Source organism: Cavia porcellus, unplaced genomic scaffold, assembly GCF_034190915.1.
Source record: "Cavia porcellus strain 051 isolate PalLab524CR breed Dunkin Hartley unplaced genomic scaffold, mCavPor4.1 scaffold_42, whole genome shotgun sequence".
Classification (NCBI taxonomy): domain Eukaryota; kingdom Metazoa; phylum Chordata; class Mammalia; order Rodentia; family Caviidae; genus Cavia; species Cavia porcellus.
In genome coordinates, this window is record NW_026947525.1 from 2,448,876 (window position 1) to 2,451,465 (window position 2,590).

Sequence of the window (2,590 nt, forward strand, 5' to 3'; positions counted from 1 at the left end):
CCAGCATTGCTGAAAAGTCCAGGTCTTAATTCTTTTCCAAGATCTATGACAAACTCTTAACTGTAACCACCTGTAAAAATGAAACAAGGTTAAACATTTCTGAAATACAAAGGCACAAGATAAACATTGCCATTCTAAAATTTACAAACAGGGGAATGTAAAACATTAGAAACAAAGCAATCCAAAATCCAGCAGGGTGAACATTAAGTCCTAGTTTCATGCTTAGCATTTGAAACAATCTGGTTGCAAACTCCGAAAGGTTTGAATGATTTTACCCCCTCTTCTGGGGATATCAGCTCCTACTGCTTCTCTCTTTTTTTAAAATTTTCTTGCAAGACTCAATTATGGATTACTGACCAAGGTTAGTGATGTCATCCACATACTCTCTCTATAGTGAAGCAATATTAGTTATGTGGATATATTTGTAATCTTTATTTCTTTTTTGTCTTTTTGAAACAAGGTCTTGCTATGCAGTTCACTTCTGGCCTTGAGTTCATTTTTTAGCCCAGGCTGGTCTCGAACTCACAACAATCCTCCCACTTCAGCATCCCATGTGCTGGGATTACAGGTGTGAGCCACCATACCCAGTTTACAACTTCTCTCTTATACACTCTCTGCTCAGTTCTTGCAGCTTTCATTGGATGATCCACATTCCTGGATTTTCCAAACTTCTGGGGTCTCCATTGCACATTTGGCTTCACCCTTACATCTTTATGAACTGCCCTCTCAGTGGCATACTTCTTGGCCTCCCGGCCCTTTGCAATCAAGTTGGAAGCCATTTTACCTTCAGAATTTGTGCATTTTACTTGCATCTAAAATCATCACCATGTGGATGCAGCCAAGGTTTGCTGCCAGCTGGAGCAGTAGCCAGAATTTTCTCTCTCTTGGCTGTAGGGGCTGATTGCCTGGATCATTGGGCTTTGTGAACCTGATTGTGAAGAAAAGATTCTCTGTGTTACCACCATTCTGGAACTTCATGTGGCCTCCATCACCATTTTGGATCATGGTGCTCTGCAGCTGTCTCCTCTAAGCAAATTCTTTCACTTTTGCAGTTTCAAAGCTGCAAAAGTTCGGGACCTGATGCTTCCATGGCCATTATTCTTATCTCTGTTTCTCCTCAGCAATCAAAGTCTCAACCCTATCTTTACAATCCACAACTTCCATGGAATTTTCCTTCTGGCCAAATTCACAGAGTTGTAAATCATCCTACTCAGCTCTTTGCTCTTGATTTGCAACATAAAGCTGGCTAAAAGCCCCCAACAATAGCCATGCCACGGCTTCAACTTTTCATTTGACTGCTTTGAAATTATCTTTTCAGAATAATCAATTCATTGCCCTTTGTTTCAGTATTAGGCAAATTCACTGGACATGAGCAAATGCAGACAATCTTTCTTCTAAGCCATAATATACATCGTGGAGATTCCAATAATCAATGTAGTCCTTCTCAGGAGAAACATCCCAAGCCTGGTCATTACCATGAGGCTTTCTATCAACCTTCTTGTTTCCTGAGCTCTGACCAGAATGTCTTCTACAGAACAGTTTAAGCTGCTCCAGCTCTGTGCACCCAGGCAATATGTCCAAACCTTTCCAAACTCTGCTCTTGAGCCATTTCCAAAGCCTCACAAAAAGCATAGTTATAGTCACAGCAAATGACCCCACTCTTTGGTACCAAAATCTGTATTAAGGTTTTACTAGAGAAAACCAGTATAACACAAGATAAACAGGTGTAAAAGAAATAACAAGATTGGCTTAAGATTTTCAGCCACAGTCAGATGAGGAAGCTTGTAGAGGGTGCCTATACACTGGAGGCTGAAGGATTCAATCCAAAGTCTGGAGTTTACCCCAGTGTCTCATGCAAATCCACCTGAAGGGTGATGTGTCTTTGACAGAAGGCCAAAGGCTCTAAGATGAAAGCCTGAAGAGTCTATTCTGGAAAGCTTAAGAGTCTACAATGGAAGCCAGGAGACAACCTCCAAACCAAAGGTGAAAAATGGAGCTTCTCCCAAGAATGGAATGAATTTGTCCTTCCTCCTCCACTTTTATACCTCCAGGTGATGAGCCACCCTATAGTGGGTCTTCTCCATCCTTGGGTGTAGAGCTGTTAAACCCATTTAGTTAAGCTTCTAAATGTCTCAGGTTGATACAATCAATCAACCACTAAGTCTTGAAAAGAAATTTTGAAAAGCTATGCAGCTCTCTGTGTGGAATAAACCTCTATTCTTAGCTCTGCCAGTGCCAGGGACCCCTGTGTAGAGTTCTGATGGGAGCTGTGGGACAGGGTTCTGCTCTACCCACTTGATCTCCACAGTGCTGTTTAGCATCTGCCTTAAAACGTGCCATGGGATAGGCACACAGAATACCCATGGGATGTATGCTTGCATAAATCAGAATTAGGAGGCTGTGTTTTCTGCATTTGTGGATCATGTGTAGTGATTCTCTTTTGAATTACAGGAATTTGTCATATGTTTCACAAAATGGACACATGAGACCTCTTTTATACCTTTAATACAAACCATCTATCTGAATATTGCTTGTAAGGAAATATTTTCTGTTGTGGTTTATACATTAATCTTGTTTTGGTTTTTAAAAT